The sequence below is a fragment of the Pleurodeles waltl genome, chromosome 4_2 (genome assembly GCF_031143425.1).
Source record: "Pleurodeles waltl isolate 20211129_DDA chromosome 4_2, aPleWal1.hap1.20221129, whole genome shotgun sequence".
Classification (NCBI taxonomy): Eukaryota; Metazoa; Chordata; class Amphibia; order Caudata; family Salamandridae; genus Pleurodeles; species Pleurodeles waltl.
In genome coordinates this window covers 561,212,332-561,232,998 of record NC_090443.1, presented here as the reverse complement: position 1 = coordinate 561,232,998, position 20,667 = coordinate 561,212,332, and the positions used below count along the sequence as shown (strand labels likewise).

At 44.8% G+C, this 20,667-nt stretch overlaps 1 protein-coding gene across 2 annotated transcripts in view; it reads right to left on the bottom strand.

The window, feature by feature from the left end:
• KCNT2 (potassium sodium-activated channel subfamily T member 2) overlaps positions 1–20,667 on the bottom strand; it is a 2,196,588-nt gene that overhangs the window by 1,381,957 nt on the left and 793,964 nt on the right. The window lies entirely within an intron of this gene.

Genomic DNA, 20,667 nt, shown 5'->3' with positions numbered 1-20,667 from the left:
ACACATGTAAGTTTACTACTTTGTAGTAAATGTGAAAGGGATCAGGAGAAAAAGGCATATTTAGTTGTAAATGGAAGGGATTTTGTGAAGTGTAAGGAACGAATTAGTAAGGGCTATGGGAGGGTTTAGGAAGTGACATGCACTCACCCACAAAGGAGTAAGCTCATTGCTATTCACAAACTGGACTTTCAAAGTTACTACAGTCAAAAAGGACCAAAAACAGTACTAAATGTACTCTAGCTCAGAGCTGAGTAAGTTAGGCAATGCACACATCAAACCACTGGTATTGTAACAATGTCCCATAGAAAATAAAGGAGATAGAGACTAACAATAACCCCTATAAAAATATTGTTAAAATAAATGCAATTATTTAAGATAGTTAAAAGTATAAATAAATATAATTACATGTTTAAAAAGTTAAATAAAAATAAAACATGTATTATTTTATTTCAAAATATATGAATAATCTAAATGTAAACATGTAATTTATTTTATTTACTTAAAATATATTTAAATTCCTTTTATGTAATTATATATACCACTTTTACTATTTTTTTTAAAAAGAAACAAATACTGTTTTTTTCCTTTAGTTTGACTTTTCTTCAATGTAATGTCAGCATAATATTTTTTTTTACTTTACTCAAAATGATTGAATGTTATATTAAAATTAGGTGAATTTAGCTGTAGGGGTTTTCATTTTGTTCTAGACATAAAAAGTATATATCATGAACTTACATTAAACTTCACATAGAAATATTTTACTCATGTTTTTCAAGTTTAATTAATGTTTTACTTTTTCATATATATTCAGGGAGTTATCCGCCATTAGGACAGAATGTTCTCTATGGACAAATATAAGAAAAAAACTACTATAAGAAAAAGTGCAATAGTTTATTAAACTTGAAGATAATTGTAACAATATTTTTAAATATGTTTATTTTTTTAATATGACTGTAAATAAAATGTTAATGTCAATTAAATATTGATGTAAATTGATGCTACAAGTGTATTTTATATATCAACTTAACTTTAATTAAATATCTAATTAATTTACTTATATTAATGTATCATTTTTTCAAGATTTATTGAAGAAAGAATACAACCTAATGGAGCTTTTTTATAATTATATAATTTAAAATAAGTTAACTATTTTTAAATTTTAAATAGTTTTTACAATTAAGTTCATGAAAGAACATTTATTTTTAATTATGCTTAATTTTTTGCATTAAATTAATTTAAATATATATTTAAAAAGTTGAAATAAATTACTTTAACATTTAATCTTTCCTTATTTGGTTAAATAGTATTAACCATAGATCACATAAATACACAACACATAATAATCAAAACAAGCTAAAGATGTACATAAATAAAAACTTTTAAAAACTACTCATTTCATTTTACAACCAAAATTCAATAAATAAAATCCTATAAATTGTTACAAATGTACGCTATTCTGCCAAGTTATGGTTTAAAAAAGACCCCACCCCCGGCATACCAGCACATCAGGGACCATTTGCAGCCACACAAAAGCCGGGGGATACTGCAGAATGCTCTTTTTCCTCAGAAAGGCGGATACAAATTGTCGCCTAAAAGATGCATAAAAATCGCAGAACAAGGTGAAATGGAGCAAAAAATGTGCAGACACCCCATCACAGGGGCAAACTTGTATACATTTCAGGTCATATTGTCCAAGCGCGAAACACAAATTACATCTAATTACTCCTAAGCAGAAGTGCGAAATGAGTGTCCTTTCCAATACATTCTGTATCGTCAAGAGATACAGCTCTGGCCCCATCAACATCTTTAATATCAGGAAATCCCTCACTGATTGTTTCTTTAATTCCACTGCCTCCTTATTGGCTCATAGAATATTAATAAGATTCCCTCTTGCACACCGGATATCAGAGCGTGTTGGACACTCTGGGGCATTAAACATTTCTGGGCGACCAAGAGATGCAGCAAGTTCCTTTATATAAGACAGCCAGGGAATGTCTAAAGTGTGATCACAAGCCATACAGTCAAGCAGAATTTCCCTATTTAGGAAGGCACACTCATTTGACCAAACTGAGATCCACAGCAGAAAGGGCAGCATCTTAATAGCATTGTCTATGAACTCCAAATTCAGTTCCTCATGTATGCAGAAGCAGGAGGTATTTTATCTCACACCCAATAGCCTTCTGCAGAAGCGATTTTCCTCTCTCAGGGGAGCCTTACTTCCTGAACCGCCCTAGAGTGCTGCCCCATACGTTAATATTGGAAGGCATTTTTGACTACATACCTTAAGCAGGGGCTGTATGGGTTTATTCCCCACTCCTGAGGCAAACTCAAAGGTAGCTCCTACAGCAGCATTAACCCTTATCATCAAATGTTACCCCCAGATAGGCAAATTCCTGTACACCGATAATACATTTGCCATTTATCTTTACCGCACCCACTTTGCTCCTAGGATTACCACAAACCATGAAATGTGACTTACTGTTATTTACCTCCAAGTTCAAGTCAGACATAAAATTATCATACGCCCTAACCACCTTGCGGACACCATTCATGGTCCCGGCCATAAGTACCGCATCGTCTGCATATGTAAAGACCAGGATACTCTTTTCACTTATTTTGGGAACATCCTTAAATTTTTCCACCAGACAGTTGTGTAGCCCATTTGTATATAAAAGAAAGAGGGTGGGGGCCAGAACACACCACTGTCTCACAGCCCTTCTAAACCCAAAAGATTCAGTGAATTTCTCGCTCCACCCCCAACCTCACAGTTGCATTTGTTCCTAAATATAAATAACGGAGCAGTTCTACAATTTGGGGCTCCAAGCCCATCAAGGTTAGCCTTTCCAGTAACTTACTATGGTTCACCTTGTCAAATGCGCAGCTAAGATCCATAAAGGCAAGGCACAGGGTACACTTCTTCGCCTGAATATATTTACCAATCAGCATAAGCAGATTTAAACACTGCTCTTGGGTTCCAAGCCCTTCCCTAAAGCCATACTGAACCTTACTCAGCACATCATTGCCACTCATCCAATCCTCAATGCGTCTTAAAACTATTCGCCCCAAGATTTTCACTGAGGAGTCTAGGAGTGAGATTGGGAGGTAGGATTTTGGATCACTCCAGTTTCCCTTTTTATAAATTGGGACAATGCACGCTGATTTCCAAGAAGAGGGGATCCCTACACTAACTGCCGCATTTAAGACATTGAGCTATATGGGTGCCCACAACTGAGGGCAGCATTTATATAGGTCCATAGGAATGGCAGCTGGGCCCGATGCTTTATGGCAAGAGCTGTCCTGTATAGCCCCCACACCTCACCAAGAGTACATCTGATCACCAGGTCAGGGGTATGTCCATGTAGCTCATCCATTTCCTACCCAGGGTACCCCCCAAGAAAACCCTGCAGAAATGGCTCACCCTGACATCAGGTAGAACATTACAGCCCAGTCTAGCAGTTGTTTCTGTCCCAAAGGTACCCCTATTTACAATCTTCCAGAACATGGATGAATTTTTGGTGTGCAACGCACGTTCTAGATCCTCCTAGGCCTGCTTCTTGAGCTGCTGTTTTTTTTCATGTAAGACAGCATTATACTGTGCTCGTGCACTGTTCACGTAAACTTTATCTCTCGGTTGTGCCTTTAAAGCCTTCTGCAGGGATTTCCTCACCTCCTAAGAGGGCTTATTGAATCAACCTCCGTGAGGCTTAGGAGTGGGCTTTTCAATTTTAAGCATACACTCTTTACTGGCTTCATTTATTCTGGTCACCGCCACCATAACATCCTCCGGTTGGGGGGACTCAGCCAGGAGGATCCCTGATCTCACAGTTAGATTTTGGCGCACTACCCTCTCCACTACCTGTGGGATGTATGCCTGTCTCCATCCAATTCTCCTTTTTTATTCTCACAGCTACCGGCCATCCGAACACAGGATTGCACATGTTATGGGAAGTTTATAGAGATCGTAAGAGGGTTATGGTCACTAAGATACTGCATTATGACCTTACCATGCTGGACCAGATTTCTCAGTGCAGGAGATACAAAAACTGTCATCCTAGCCTCTTTCCCCAGATTTACCTACAGACTCCAGGTCACATATATTCAACAATCCCAGACTCTGTATCCCCTTGATGAGGGACCTTCCCCTTACATCCTGTGTTGCCTCAGTTACATACACACTGTTATCCATTTCGAAGGCGTTCACCACTGTATAGTACCCCCCTATCTTCGCACTGAGGACCCCAGAAATGATGGCACAAAATTCCATACCACACACCTCCACTCTTCCCCTCAATATCTGTAACACTGAAAAAAGGTCCCCTATTTGGCATCTGGAGTCCCATACTGCATTGTAGAAATTTACCAGAAAAACATTATACTTGTTTGGAAAGACTACTCATGTAATGAGGAGACCCCGATAGTTACAGTTTATACTGTATGCTTTCGCTATCATAGAGGACCGAACCAAAGTAACTAAACCCCTTTTTGGTTGGCTGCCAAAAATACTGCTAAGTCGAAACTGAAAACCTTTGGAATCCATCCCAAATCGCTTCTCCTTCTGACCATGTTTCCTGAAGTAAAATAAAATCATGCTCTACCATGAAATTAACCCATTGCCCATCTTAGAGCTTGGTATCATACCCTGCCACATTCCAGGAAATTAAACAGGTCTGGGAGGTTACCTCACCCATCCCTCCCATGCCTGAGGCTGCATTTAAGGGCCACATTGGATCTACCCTACCTCTTTCCTCATGTGCAACCAGTAACCCCCCTTCATACCATCAGTCAATCTCTTCCAAATAAGGGCTTCTGATGATGCTATGTTCCAATCTAGGCGAGTGCGACTTCTTCTGCAGATTGCCGGACCCCCTAGCTCGACATCTATCTATGGGCCGGCTATGCCTATACAGTAGAAGAAGCCCAGGGGGACCATACCAATCTTTCCATTTGCCTGGGGTTACGTATAACATGTCAAGAGAAGTCGCCGTACCAACTCTGGATATCTGCAATTCACAATGATACAATCCCCCATACCTTCCTTTGCTTTTCCCCCATACCTTCCTTTGCCTGGGGGCCCACTCCCCCAATCCTTCTAACAAACAAAATATATCTCAAATCCTTACAATTAAAGTCACAATTTTTCCCCAACCAGTGTCCTGTCTTGTTTTTTAGTTGATCCTGGGATTCACTTAGGAGGCATAATCAGGAGGAAGCTTCAAGCGGAGAAGTGGGAGGCCATTGTCAGGGTGTGAATTTTTGCCTCTGTTCTTGGGATGTCACTGCTTTCTCACCAGGCCCACTCCAAAATCTTCCTCCATCACCAAGTCTGCCTGTATCCCTTGCATCTGTCTACACATTTGCACTGGCCATCTTTATGCCCTTTGCCGGGATCCCTAGCTCAGAGCAATACAGGGGCTGTAAAGTACCTCTCTCCTGAGCTCCCGGATTATCTTCCAACAGAATCTCCTTCTTGTCTGTGGGACTTGACACGCAGGATCCAAAGGCCCGGGGTTAGTTGATACCATACCTGGCCCTCCCCTGCCACTCATACGGGCTACTGCAGTTTCCAGGGCCTGCAGTTTATCTTTTATCTGGACCAAGCTTGCCTCAATCAGCTCCCTAATTTTTAGCAAAAGAATCTCAAAACCGGGAGCTAGGCACAGTTCTACATCAGTGCCCTCCTGGGTATCAGAACAGCACAAAATTTCTAATAATGCCACTTTCGATTTTTCCCGGGTTTCCTCAAACGTTTTTTCCTCTTGGGTAGGGGGGTACTGCCATTGACCGTAGAATAAGACAAAATCCTCTTACTGTTCCTTGGTAAGTCCTCGAACCCGTTTCTCCCCAGTACTGGGGGAGATGTGGATAGAGCCCCCTGACCTACAGTTGGCGGCCCGTCTTCAATTACAGAAGACTCCAAGACCTCAACATTGGATGGCAGTCGTTGTGGGTCACTGATTTCCAGTGAAAGCCATCTCTCAGCCAGGTCTAGCTCCTTCACAACTACCCCAACTGCTCGGGCAAGAAAGGAATCTAGCGTTGAATTTGATGATCCCTTCACTTATTTCCTGGGGTGGGCCCACCTGGACATAGCCGGAGCCGACCCTGGGGGTGACTGTCCCCAGGGCTATTATTGGCTCCTTGAGGGGACCACACTTCCCCCCTCCAATGAGCAGTGCCCCAGGGAGGTGGTGGTCACAGTGGCTCAGGGGTCTGAAACTGACCCTCTTCACTCTTAGATTGTCGCTCTGGGGAAATGGAGGTCCCTGGGGCTGCGGAGGGGGAGGGGAGCAGGCAGTCAACCCTCAATAAGCTGGAATAGAGCTTTGGGGAGGTGGTGGAACCCTGGGCAGCAGGGGGGTTGGGCAGCCCCCCGCATTGATAATTTCAATGCCCATGGGCCCCCGGGACTGCCCTCCCCCAGAGGGCCTAAAAAACACAGGCATGGGACCCTGCACTTTTTTTAATTGTCGGTGGATCCGCGGATCTGCCATGACATCTGCTGAAATTAAAAGAAATATATGCTTTTTTGCTCTGTTGGGGGTCCTTCTGGGACCCCAGCACCAGAGCTAAAGATTCAGAGTGTTCCTACCCTAGTTCCTTTTTTTATTTTTTACTTTTTTCTGGGATTTGGCTGAAGCTGTCCCAAGATGGCTGCCAACACTTCCTTGTTGAAGTGTTATCAGCCAATCAGATCTCATCATGTGATTGGGAGGGTTTGGAAAGCCTTTCCATCCCTATATATACAAATGATTTTTTTCTTTAATCACTAAAAAAAAATACAGAATGGATTTACACCAAACAACAAAAAGGCCACTTTCTGGACTAAGAGCTACCTTTCTGCCAAATTTGGTGTAATTCTGTCCAGTGATTCTGTCGGGCACTTTCGTTGTTCAAAATCCCTAAGAAAAAATTAAGGGGGACCTCCCTTATTCACTTCCCATGCTTTACGGATCACCCCAAAAATTTCCAGACAGCAGCTCACGTGAGGGGCAAATTTATTTGAAAAATGTCATGAAAATTTGTCAACCGACGCCATGGATATAGGCAAGTAAAAAAATGCTTTTTCAATAGAAACTGATATTGAATAGGGCCTGATTATGAGTTTGGCAGACAGGATGACACATCCACCGAACTGTCGAAGGGGAGGCTGTCAACTTACTGGCTACATCCCCACCAGGCCCATTATGACATTGCTTGTGGGCTGACTGGAGGAAGCCAAGGTTTCTGCCTGCCATCCCAATGGAAAAGTGGAGGCAGCATTGTCACTGGCTCGTATTCGTAATCGAGTGAGCATTGCGAGGGTGTTGGGCAATGGAACCCTTGCACTGTCCATGCCAAGTGCATGGGCAGTGCTGGGGTGTCCCTGTGGCCCTCCTGCACCTGTCCTCCACCAGCCTTTTCATGGCGGTGAAACCGTCATGAAAAGACTGGTGGAGAATCAGGTTGTAATCAGCAGGGTGGTGTTGCATGCAGTGCTGTCCTGGCTGATCACGACCTGCACCCACTGTCAACCCGTTGAGATCACCGATCCCGGCGAGGCTGCGGTGACCTGGCGGTCTGACACCGCCACAGCAGCAGCAGCGGTCCTAACCGCCACTGCAAGTCTGGCAGTCTAGTGACAGCCTGACTCATAATTAGGCCCTAGGTCTTAAATATACATACATATATGTAATATATATATATATATATATATATTTATATATATAAAACACATATATTTCCATTCAAATATGTTTATACATACACATAGATATATGTATAAACATTGATTTCATTGCATAATCTTTGTGCAAACAACAGTAAATGAAAAGCAATATGGAAAAGTAATTGTACATATCCATGCCCTTATTTTATAGTCAATAATAATAAAGATGTGTTCATGTTTTTTTCAATTTAATAAATAATTTTTTCCAAGTATCCTGAATATTTTACATTTGAAACAAAACATCTGCACTTTAAAAATCATCTTTTCTGTTCTAGGCCCAAATTGAGTTTGACTCCATCTTTAATCTCAACTCAGCCATGCTGCCAGTTTTCATTTCTCCTCTCACAGCAGGTAGCAAAAGGTACACTAATTAAACACTCTGGGCCAAATTATAAGTCTGGTGGACACCAGACCGCTAGACTCGCAGATGTCAGTCGGACCGTCACAAGTACGGTGGTCTGACCACCACATTAGAACCTTGGTGGTTGGAACACCAGAGGACCGTGAGCTCCTCCAGGATCAGGGGTCTCGGCAGTCTGGAGGTTGGGGGCAGTCCTAATCCACCAGGGCAGTACTGCAAGCATCGCTGTCTGGGGATTACGACCTTGATCCCCGCCAGCCTTTTCATGACTGTAGCACTGCCATGAAAAGACTGGTGGAGAACGGGTGTAGGGGGCTCCAGGGGGGCCCATGCACTGCTCGTGCACTTGGTATGGCCAGTGCCGGGGCCCCCCTGGCCAGCACCATTGCCATGTTTACTGTCTAACCCTGCAAGCTACAGCATTGCTGCTGACTCAATTATGAGCCGGAGACAATGCTGTAGCCTCTTTCCCACTAGGCCAATGGGCGGAAACTCAGGTTTCCGCCCACTGACCTAGTGAGTGTAGGAAAGTACCATCTTCCTTCACATGTTACCCCCATTTTTACCTGTATGACAGTATGCTTTTGCCTGTCTCACTGGAATCCTGCTAGTCAGGACCCCAGTGCTCATAGTTTATGGCCTAATGTGTGTGTCTGTATAGTGCTTGACTGTGTCACTGAGGCTCTGCTAACCAGAACCTCAGTGCTTATGCTCTTTCTGCTTTTAAATTTGTCACTATAGGCCAATGTCTTCATTTGCCAATTTCAATTGGCACACTGGACTCCCCCCTTATAAGTCCCTAGTATATGGTACCTAGGTACCCAGGGCATTGGGGTTCCAGGAGATCCATATGGGGTGCAGCATTTCTTTTGCCACCCATAAGGAGCTCAGACAAACCCTTACACAGGACTGCCATTGCACCCTGATTGAAATAGTGTACACACTATTTCACAGCCATTTTCACTGTACTTAAGTAACTTATGAGTCACCTATATGTCTAACCTTCACTTGCTGAAGGTTAGGTGCAAAGTTACTAAGTGTGAGGGCAACCTTGCACTAGCAAAGATGCCTCCACATAGTTCAGGGTCATTTCCCGGGACTTTATGAGTGTGGGGACGCCATTACACGTGTACACTCCATATAGGCCAATACCTATATGTACCTTCACAATGGTAACTCCGAATATGGCCATGTAACATGACTAAGATCATGGAATTGTCCCCCCATTCCAAATCTGGTAGTGGGGAGCCAATTCCATGCATCTTGGGGGCTCCACCATGGACCCCCAGTACTGCCAAACCAGCTTTTTGAGGCAACAGTTTCCATGGTGTGCACACTCTGGGGACTCCCTGTCTTCATCCTGCACCAGAAGGACAAACAAATCTCCAGTGGGGTGATGGAGTCACTCTCCTGCTCCAGCAGGCACCTTCCAAGACAACAAATGGTACCCTTGGACTTCTCTCATAGCGACGAGCATGCTCCTAAGGACACAGATCATGGACATCATCGACACAGACTGCCCTGAGGTCCTGCTGATGTAAGACCTTGTCTTCCCTGAGAGCGATGATACCCCTGTGTACTGCGCCTATTTCAGCTGCTGAGGCCTCTGTGCACTATTTGCAAAATTCCTTCATGCACAGCCTGTCTCAGGTCCCCAGCACTCCATCCTGCGACGCTCAACTCGCTGAGTTGTTCTCCGGCAACGTGGGACCTTTCTTTGTTGTGCTGTATCAACTGCATTTTGCACCTCTTTGTCCCCATGTCCTGGGACTCCCAGGGGTGCTGGCTGGCATTCTGAGAGCTCTCTAAAGTGTTGAGAGCCCCCTCTTCCTCCTCACACAGAGTTGAGGTCCCCAGGTCCCACCTGGGTCCCTTCAGTGCCATTTTGACACAAAACACACTTTTGACGTAACAAAGGCTTGTTGGTGACTTTCAACACAAAATCACTTCTGCAAGAATCTTCACATCATGTGACATCCTTTGCATCATACAGAAACCCACTGGCGTCTTCCTAGGGTGCATTCCTGCAGTCTTCAACTTACCAAAGACTCTTCTTTTGCACTCTCTTCTGGGTTGGCAGGGGCTCCTGTCCTTCCTGGAACTTCTTTCGACTTCTGGACTTGGTCCCCTTCCTTTGAAGGTCTAGGAATCCAGCAGTTGTTGTTGTTTGCAGACTTGGTTGGTTGCTGCAAAATCCCAATCAGAAGGTGTAGTGTGTCCTAAGGAAACTTGTAGTACTTTACTCCTGCTTTTCTGGGCTCTGGGGTGGGGTAATTTACTTACCTCTACTGTATTCTTACTCTCCCTGCAATTCTGCACACACCACATTTGTCTAGGGGGAATTCGTGATTCGCATTCCCCTTTCTTAGTATATGTTTTTTGTTGCCCCTAGACCTATTTTCTCCCATTACATTCTTTAGCAATCCCTATTGTTTGTATTGTTCTATGACTCTTTACTTGTCTAATTTTGGTGTCTAGTGTATATATTGTGTATAATACTTACCTCGAGAAGGTGTTTTGCCTCTAAGATATTTTTGGTACTGTGTCACCCAAATAAACACCTTTATTTTTGGTAACACTCAGTATTGTCTTTACTTGTATATAAGTACTGTGTAACTATAAGTGGTATTGTATGAGCTTTGCATGTCTCCTAGTTCAGCCTAAGCTGCTCTGCTATAGCTACCTCTATCAGCCTAAGCTGCTATAATACTACTACTTCACTTATAAGGGATAACTGGATCTGGTATAAGGTGTAAGTACCCAAGGTACCCACTACAAACCTGGCCAGCCTCCAACGTTGGAGGTGCAGCGGTGGGATAAGTGCTTGCAATTGCTTTACCACTTTGTTAACTGTGCTTTTCACAAGAAAAGTTTGCTCCAATACTTAGAATATATAATATATACCTAGAAACAATTTTCTAACTTTCTAAAAAGTTCTGTAAACTTTGCAAAAGTTTCTACAGAGTCTTGAAAAGTTTTTTTCTTTTCTCTAAAATGTTAGCTCTGTTATTCTAATAACATTTTACTCACATTCCTAAACTTTTTTCTTTCAAAATGTCTTCCATAGATGCTATCCCTAGAGTTGTGAAAACAACATATGAGAATTTTAACTTTAAAAGTTTGAGGGGTCTCTATTGAAAGAAGTTTAGGGATTGGAAAGAAACCCAATAAGGAGTTTCTCTTAAATCTTCTCCTCCCAGGTGACCAAGGACTCAGCACTGGCCCGGGGACGAGGTAGAAGATGATTCCAACCAGGAAGGCTCAGAGGAGCAGAATGACAATCCTAGGGTGGTTACTTCCACAGACCTATCTGTCAATAAGCCCCCTAGTATAACTGGTAGTGGGAAGGGTTCACACACAAGTAGGGCTCCCTTCATCCCTAGAGGCCAGGTCACTAGAGTGGCCCCTGTTAGAGATAGGTCTGCCTCTGCACACTCTCATGTTACCTCTGTTTCAGAGCCTTCACATAATTCTAACTCTGAGGACCAGTCCCTAGATAGGGAACTCAGAAAGCTGAGGTTAGAGGAGGCCAGACTAAGGCTAATGCAGCTACAGTTGGCCTTAGACAGGGAATCCCTGGCTGTGGAGAAAGAGAGGCAGGGTTTGAGGTTAGTTCCCCATGGTAGCATCAGCAGTTTTAGAAATACAAATGTTAAGGAACCTTCATTTGATTCTAGAAATCTGCACAAAGTTGTCCCTCCTTACAAGGATGGTGATGACATCTATAAGTGGTTTGCTGCACTTGGGAGGGCCTGTAAAGTTCAGAGGGTCCCTCATGTACAGTGAACTGCTATCCTTTGGTCATCCTTCTCTAGCAAGGGGAGAGACAGGCTTCTTATTGTCAGAGAGGATGATGTAGATAATTACCAAATTCTTAAAGGTGCACTTCAGATGGTCTGGGCTTAACCACTGAACAATACAGAGTTAAGTTCAGAGAGACCAGAAAGCAGTCATCACAGGACTGGACAGACTTTGTAGACTCTTCTCTGAAGGCCCTAGAAGGTTAGTTAAATGGCAATAAGGTGACTGACTATGAAAGCCTATCTAACTTGATTCTGAGAGAGCATATCTTGAATAATTGTGTGTCTGACTTGTTGCATCAGTATCTTGTGGACTCAAACCTGACCTCTCTTGAAGAATTGGGAAAGAAGGCAGACAAATGGGTCAGAACAAGGGTGAGCAGAAAAGCTCATACAGGGGGTGACAAGGATGGCAAGAAGAAGGATGGTAAGTCACATGAGAAGGGTGGGGACAAGGATAAAAAATCATCAGAGTCTTCATCAGGCCCACAAAAATCCCCTGGGGGTGGTGGGTCCAAATCCTCCTCTCACAAAGATAAGAAACCTTGGTGTTATATGTGTAATGCCAAAGGCCATTGGGCAACTGATCCTCATTGTGCAAAAAGAAACACCAAACCTCTCACCACCACAACCCCAACTGCAACAACTAGTGCCCCTAGTAATAGCAATGGTAGTGGGAAGAGCACTACTAATAGCCAGTCAAAGGGTGTAGCTGGGCTCACCATTGGTAATGTAGTTGGGGTTGGTCTAGTTATGGAAATCACTGAGGTTGTTTTAGTCTCTGATGGTGGCATTGACCTAGCCACTTTAGTTGCTTGTCCCCTTAAAATGGATAAGTACAAGCAGCTACCCCTGACTAATGGTGTTCAGCTTGAGGTCTACAGGGACACAGGTGCCAGTGTCACCATGGTGATGGACAAATTGGTTGCCCCTGAGCAGCACCTACTTGGTCACCTGTACCAAGTGACAGACGCCCATAGCAACACTGTAAGCTACTCCATGGCTGTTGTGAATCTCAACTGGGAGGGGGGGGTTACTGGTCCAAAGAAAGTTGTGGTAGCCACTGATTTACCAGTAGAATGTCTGCTAGGCAATGATTTGGAGACTTCATTAATTTGGGCTGAAGTGGAGTTGGAGGCCCATGCTGCAAAGCTTGGCATTCCTGGGCATATCTTTGCTCTTACCAGGGCTCAGGCCAAGAAGCAAAGGGGACAGGGAAACTTGGTGCCTGGAACAATGGACCAAGTGCTCCCAAAAACTAGGGGTAGGAATGGCAAACCCTGGTCACTATCCCTTCCTCCACAGATGATTCCCCTTTTGAGAAAGAGGAATTCTCTCCCTGTGCAGAACCTACACCAGAAGAGCTGGAAGCTGATACAGCTGAGCTTTTGGGTGCAGGGGGCCTGCCAGAGAAGAGCTGAGTGTGGCACAGCAAACCTGTCCCACATTAGAGTGCCTCGGACAGCAAGCTGTCAAGCAGCAAAATGGTGATGTCACTGTTACACACAGAATTTATTGGGAGAATAATGTCCTTTATACTGAAGCAAGGGATCCTAAACCTGGTGCTATCAGAAGACTGGTTATCCCCCTTCAGTACAGGGAATTCCTCCTAACTCTGGATCATGACATCCCTTTAGCTGGGCATTTAGGCCAGAGTAAAATATAGGACAGACTTGTTCGACATTTTCACTGGCCCCATATGTCAGAAGACACAAAGGAGTTTTGTCGCTCCTGTGTCACCTGCCAAGCGAGTGGCAAGACTGGTGGTACCCCAAAGGCCCCCTTGATCCCACTGCCAGTGGTTGGGGTGCCCTTTGAGAGGGTAGGGGTTGATATTGTTGGCCCCCTTGACCCTCTAATAGCTTCTGGCAATAGATTTATCCTTGTGGTGGTGAACCATGCCACAAGGTACCCAGAAGCTATCTCCTTAAGGACCACTACAGCTCCTGCAGTGACAAAGGCCCTCCTGGGAATCTTTTCCAGGGTGGGCTTCCCTAAGGAAGTAGTGTCAGACAGAGGTAGTAACTTCATGTCTGCATACCTAAAGGCAATATGGAAGGAGTGTGGTGTTACCTTCAAGTTCACCACCCCTTATCATCCACAAACTAATAGACTGGTTGAGAGGTTTAATAAAAGTCTCAAAGGTATGATTATGGGACTCTCTGAAAAACTCAGAATATGGGATTTCCTATTACCATTCCTCCTTTTTGCCTACAGGGAGGTACTCCAAAAAGGAGTGGGCTACAGCCCCTTTGAGCTCCTCTTTGGTCACCCTGTTAGGGGTCCCCTTGCTCTTGTTAGGGAGGGTTGGGAACAACCTTTAAAAGCTCCAAAACAGGACATAGTGGACTGTGTACTTGGCCTGAGAAGTAGAATGGCTGAGTACCTGAAAAAGGCCAGCAAAATCCTTCAGGCCAGCCAAGAGCTCCAAAAGCAATGGTTTAACCAGAAGGCTGTCCTGACAGAGTACCAACCAGGACAGAAGGTGTGGGTATTGGAGCCTGAGGCCCCAAAGAGCACTCCAGGACAAATGGTGTGGACCTCATCTAATTGTAGAGAAAAAAGGTGAGGTCACCTACTCGGTAGACCTGGGCACTGCCAGAAGCCCCCTTAGGGTGCTTCATGTCAATTGCCTAAAGCCTTACAATGACAGGGCTGACTTAACCCTGCCCATGGCTACAGATGAGGGACAGGAAGAAGAGAGTGACCCTATCCCTGATCTCTTCTCCACCACTGAAACTGATGGTTTAGTGCAGGGAGTGGTTCTGTAAGACTGCCTTACTGCTGAGCAGAAGGAAGACTGTAAAAATCTCCTTAATCCGTTTTCTGAACTCTTCTCACTCACACCTGGTACAACTTCTTGGTGTGAACATACAATTGACACTGGAGACACCTGTCAAAAGTAAAATTTACAGGCAACCTGACCATGTCAGAGATTGCATAAAAGCAGAAGTTCAGAAAATGTTAGACCTTGGAGTTATTGAGCCTTCTGATAGCCCCTGGGCTAGCCCAGTGGTGCCTGTACCCAACTGCATAGCAAAAAGGGGAAGAGAGAAATGAAGTTTTATGTGGACTATAGGGGTCCCAATACAGTAACCAAAATAGATGCTCACCCTGTACCCAGGGGAGATGAGCTCATAGATACACTGGCATCTGCCAAGTATCTAAGCACTTTTGATTTCACAGCAGGGTATTGGCAGATCAAAATGTCAGAAGATGCTAAAGCAAAAACTGCATTTTCTACCATAGGAGAGCATTAGCACTTCACAGTGATGCCCTTTGGTTTGAAAAATGCACCTGCCACTTTTCAGAGGCTGGTGAATACAGTCCTCCAAGGTTTGGAAGCTTTTAGTGCAGCACATTTGGACGATATTGCTATCTTTAGCTCCACCTGGGATGATCACCTGGTCCACCTCTGGAAAGATTTGGAGGCCCTGCAAAAGGCAGGCCTAACTATCAAGGCTTCAAAGTGCCAGATAGGGCAGGGAAAGGTGGTTTATCTGGGCCACCTGGTAGGTGGAGAACAGATTGCACCACTTCAGGGGAAGATTCGTACCATTATGGACTGGGCTCCCCCTACAACTCAGACCCAGGTCAGAGCCTTCTTAGGTCTCACTGGGTATTACAGGAGGTTCATTAAGAACTATGGCCCCATTGCAGCACCTCTTAATGACCTCACCAGTAAGAAAATGCCTAAAAAGGTATTGTGGACAGCTAGCTGTCTAAAAGCTTTTGAGGAACTTAAGCAGGCAATGTGCTCTGCACCTATCTTAAAGAGCCCAAACTACTCCAAAAAATTCATTGTTCAAACAGATGCTTCGGAATTAGGAGTAGGGGCTGTATTATCACAACTGAACTCAGAGGGCCAGGATCAACCTGTTGCTTTCATTAGCAGGAGGTTGACCCCTAGAGAAAAGCGTTGGTCTGCCACAGAGAGGGAGGCCTTTGCTGTGGTCTGGGCACTGAAGAAGCTGAGACCCTACATGGTTTGGGACTTACTTCATTGTCCAGACAGACCACAAAACTCTATTATGGCTTAAACAAATGAAAGGTGAAAACCCTAAATTGTTCAGATGGTCCATTTCCCTACAGGGGATGGACTATACAGTGGAACATATACCTGGGAGTATCCACTCCAATGCAGATGGACTCTCCCGATATTTCCACTTAGACAATGAAGACTCATCTGGGCAAAGTTAGCCTTTTTGTCCCTCGTTTGGGTGGGGGTTTAGGAAAGTACCATCTTCCTTGGCATGTTACTCCCATTTTTACCTGTATGTCAGTATGTTTTTGCCTGTCTCACTGGGATCCTGCTGGTCAGGACCCAGTGCTCATAGTTCTTGGCCTAATGTGTGTGTCTGTATAGTGCTTGACTGTGTCACTGAGGCTCTGCTAACCAGAACCTCGGTGCTTATGCTCTCTCTGCTTTTACAGTTGTCACTGTGGGCCAGTGACTTCATTTACCAGTTTCAAATGCAACACTGGACCCCCACTCGTAGATCCCTAGTATATGGTATCTAGGTACCCAAGGCATTGGGGTTCCAGGAGATCCATATGGGTTGCAGCATTTCTTTTGCCACCCATAAGGAGCTCAGATATCCCCTTACACAGGAATGCCATTGCAGCCTGCGTGAAATAGTGCACATACTATTTCACAGCCATTTTCACTGCACTTAAGAAACTTATATGTCACCTATATGTCTAACCTTCACTTGCTGAAGGTTGAGTGCAAAGTTACTAAGTGTGAGGGCAACCTTGCACTAGCAAAGGTACCCCCACACAGTTCAGGGCCATTTCCGGGGACTTTGTGAGTGTGGGGACGCCATTACACGTGTGCACTACATATAGGTCAATACCTATATGTACCTTCACAATGGTAACTCCGAATATGGCCATGTAACATGTCTAAGATCATGGAATTGTCCCCCCATTCCAAATCTGGTAGTGGGGAGCCAATTCCATGCATCTTGGGGGCTCCACCATGGACCGCCAGTACTGCCAAACCAGCTTTTTGAGGCTTGCACTGCAGCTAAATCTGCTGCCATCTCACAGACAGGGTTCTGCCCTCCTGGGGTTTGGGCAGCCCCAGGAAGGCAGAACAAAGCATTTCCTCTGAGAGCAGGGTGTTACACCCTCTCCCTTTGCAAATAGGTGTTACAGGGTGGGGAGGGGTAGCCTCCCCCAGCCTCTGAATATGCTTTGAAGGGTACAGATGGTGCCCTTCCTTGCATAAACCTGTCTACACCAGTTCAGGGACCCCTGGTCCCCTCCTCTGGTGCGAAACTAGAAAAGGAAAGGGGAGTGACCACTCCCCTGTCCATCACCACCTCAGGGGTGGTGCCCAGAGCTCCTCCAGTGTGTCCCAGACTTAAGCCATCTTGCTTTGCAAGGAGTGGGGGCACTCTGGGGGGTTCTGAGTGGCCAGTGCCAGCAGGTGACGTCAGAGACCCTTCCTGATAGGTCCAGGATATGGTAGCCAATCCCCCTCTCAGTGCTATTTAGGGTCTCTCCTGTGGGTTCTCTGTAGCCTATGTTTGCAAGTTTCCTTCAGGAATACTCTGCAACTACTTCATCATCCTCTGACCTCGGACCAACCACAGCCTGCTCCAGGAACCTCTGTAACTGCAACAAAGATTCCACAAGGGATACTTTTCTTCTGCAACCTCAGCTCCAAGTTAGCAACTGCAACAGTTTCCATGGTGTGCACGCTCTGGGGACTCCCTGTCTTCATCCTGCACTAGAAGGTCTGAAAATCTCCTGTGGGGTGATGGAGTCACTCCCCTGCTGCAGCAGGCACCTTCCAAGACGACCACCGGTACCCTTGGACTCCTCTCACAGAAACAAGCATGCTCCTAAGGACACAGAGGGTGGACAACATCGACATAGACTGTCCTGAGGTCCTGCTGACGCAATTTGAAGGAGGTAAGGCCTTGCCTTCCCTGAGAGCGATGGTACCCATGTGTACTGCATCTTCTTCACCTCCTGAGGCCTCTGTGCACCATTTACAAAATTCCTTTGTGCGCAGCCTGGCCCAGGTCTCCAGCACTCCATCCTGTGACGCTCAACTCACTGAGTTGTTCTCCGGCGGCGTGGGACCGTCCTTTGTTTATGCCGCATCAACCGCATTTTGCACCTCCTTAGTCCCCATGTCCTGGGAATCCCAGGGGTGCTGGCAGGCATCCTGAGGGCTCTCTGAAGTGCTGAGAGTTCCCTCTTCCTCCTCACAGAGTTGAGGCCCCCGGGTCACTCGTGGGACCATCCTGCGCCATTTTGATGCAAACGCACTTTTATCATAACCAAGGCTTGTTGGTGATTTCCAACACGAAATCTCTTCTGCAACGATCTTCACATCGTGGGACATCCTTTGCATCATGCAGGAACCCGCTGGCATCCTCCTAGGGTGAATTCCTGCAGTCTTTAACTAACCAGGGACTCTTATTTTGCACCCTCTTCTGGGTTGGCAGGGGATCCTGTCCTTCCTGGAACTTCTTTCGACTTCTGGACTTGGTCTTCTTTCTTTGCAGGTCTTCAGATCCAGGAATCCAGCAGTTGTCGTTTGCAGACTTGGTTGGTTGCTGCAAAATCTCAATTACGATGTGTAGTGTTTCCTAAGTAAACTTGCAGTACTTTACTCCTGCTTTTCTGGGCTCTAGGGTGGGGTAATTTACTTACCTTTACTGTATTCTTACTCTCCCAGTGGTTCTGCACACACTACACTTGTCTTGGGGGGAATTTGTGATTTGCATTCCACTTTCTTATATGGTTTGTGTTGCCCCTAGACCTATTTTCTCCCATTACATTCTTTAGCAATTCCTATTGTTTGCATTGCTCTGTGACTATTTACTTGTCTAATTTTGGTGTCTAGTGTATATATTGTGTATAATACTTACCTTCAGAAGGAGTATTGCCTCTAAGATATTTTTGGTACTGTGTCACCCAAATAAATACCTTTATTTTTTGTAACACTGAGTATTGTCTTTACTTGTATATAAGTACTGTGTAACTATAAGTGGTATTGCATGAGCTTTGCATGTCTCCTAGTTCAGCTTAAGCTGCTCTGCTATAGCTACCTCTATCAGCCTAAGCTGTTAGGACACTACTACTTCACTAATAAGGGATAACTGGACCTGGTATAAGGTGTAAGTACCCAAGGTACCCACTACAAACCTGGCCAGCCTCCTACAGCGGGAAACTCTTAATGACACTGGCGGGGAGGTCACCGTGTAGGGGTCGGCCACCCTGTTGGGAGTTTGGCAGACGGGGTTTCCCATCCATCAAACTCAAAATAGGGTCCTCTGTATTGCCATGATATTCTCCTAGCATTCTAATGGAAGCTTTCCTTATGAGTTGTAAAAATTCAAGGTTTTTTCTGCCTTTTCTCTTGTATGCCCCTTCATTCATATCCTTGTTATTGGTTTGTATGTTACTAGAGTTGTATAACACTTTTAATGATATTAGGTCCAAATAGACCATAATAAGTTTCATTTAGAGGAAGGTATTAAAATGGCGTTATGGGCTGCTATTTTTAATCGTGTAGAACAATTGGTTGAGCCTTGCGACCTTTAGTTCATTTTATGTTGACTCTATGATTTTTATTGCATATTTCATTTGTTATAAGACACCACAAAGTTGGAGGTAAGTCTGTATGGTTTGCCAGGAGTCTTTTGAGAGCAGACCCATGTCAGCCTGTTTTCTGCTTGGGAAAAGGAATATTTTTACTCTGAGTCTTGACTTCATGTCAGACTCTCTTCATTTGACTAAACCTTATACTATTTTCATATATTATGCATTTTGACTAATCATTATTTCTGGCCTCTGTATTGCACTTTATATATTGAATACACCTTCATGGTTTTGAAATTTTGCCAGACTTAGGCCATCATTATGACCCTGGCGATTGGGGTTAATACGGAGGAAAGTACTGCCAACAGGCTGGCAGTACTTTTCTCCATATTATGACATTGGCAGTTTGGCAAAAGCCAAACCGCCAATGTACCACACTGACTGCCACAGCGGTAATGACCGCCGGGCTGAAGACTTCAATCTCCAGCCCGGCGGCCAGTGTAGGAAAGTACCATCTTGCCTGGCATGTTACCCCCATATTTCACTGTATATATGTTGTTTTAGTCTATGTGTCACTGGGACCCTGCCAGGCAGGGCCCCATTGCTCATAAGTATGTGCCCTCTATGTGTTCCCTGTGTGATGCCTAACTGTCTCACTGAGGCTCTGCTAACCAGAACCTCAGTGGTTATGCTCTCTCTGCTTTCCAAATTTGTCACTAACAGGCTAGTGACCAATTTCACCAATTCACATTGGCATACTGGTACACCCATATAATTCCCTAGTATATGGTACTGAGGTACCCAGGGTATTGGGGTTCCAGGAGATCCCTATGGGCTGCAGCATTTCTTTTGCCACACATCGGGAGCTCTGACAATTCTTACACAGGCCTGCCAGTGCAGTCTGAGTGAAATAACGTCCATGTTATTTCACAGCCATTTACCACTGCACTTAAGTAACTTATATGTCACCTATATGTCTAACCTTCACCTGGTGACGGTTGGGTGCAAAGTTACTAAGTGTGTGGGCACCCTGGCACTAGCCAAGGTGCCCCCACATCGTTCAGGGCAAATTCCCCGCACTTTGTGAGTGCGGGGACACCATTATACGCGTGCACTGTTCATAGGTCACTACCTATGTACAGCGTCACAATGGTAACTCCGAACATGGCCATGTTACATGTCTAAGATCATGGAATTGCCCCCCAATGCCATTCTGGCATTGGGGGGACAATTACATG